This window comes from Sinocyclocheilus anshuiensis, unplaced genomic scaffold, assembly GCF_001515605.1.
Source record: "Sinocyclocheilus anshuiensis isolate Anshui unplaced genomic scaffold, SAMN03320099.WGS_v1.1 scaffold5090, whole genome shotgun sequence".
Classification (NCBI taxonomy): domain Eukaryota; kingdom Metazoa; phylum Chordata; class Actinopteri; order Cypriniformes; family Cyprinidae; genus Sinocyclocheilus; species Sinocyclocheilus anshuiensis.
Genome location: NW_015548515.1, coordinates 31,949 through 32,320, shown reverse-complemented (window position 1 = coordinate 32,320; position 372 = coordinate 31,949). Strand labels below are relative to the sequence as shown.

The window sequence follows — 372 nt, the reverse complement described above, 5'->3', positions numbered from 1 at the left end:
CAGTGATTTGCAAGCGAAAACAACAGTTTAAAGAACTGCAAAACGGATTGACTGCATAGAACCAATCTGTATGTGTACAAAACTAACTGTTGCAAATGTCTAAATGACTTGTTGTGCATGTGGAGCAAAAAGTTCCCGAAATAAACCGGTATGTACAGCTCTGTCTTTCTTTTCTCTGCGCTTACAATTTTGGCACGATTCTCTCACTAAATGAGTTTTGAAAGTGTGAGGGGGAGGGCGGGTCCACATTCTTCTTGTAGCCAATCAAATGAGCTTCTCACTGACTCTCCATTTACTCTTATCTGATTGGTTCAATAAACACATAATACGCCAAGACATTAATCTTCATTTAGTTCAGGATCGTTCTTGCTG

At 39.5% G+C, this 372-nt stretch overlaps 1 protein-coding gene across 1 annotated transcript in view; it reads right to left on the bottom strand.

The window, feature by feature from the left end:
• LOC107656795 (uncharacterized) overlaps positions 1–372 on the bottom strand; it is a 21,805-nt gene that overhangs the window by 6,511 nt on the left and 14,922 nt on the right. The gene's annotated exons all lie outside the window — the stretch shown is intronic.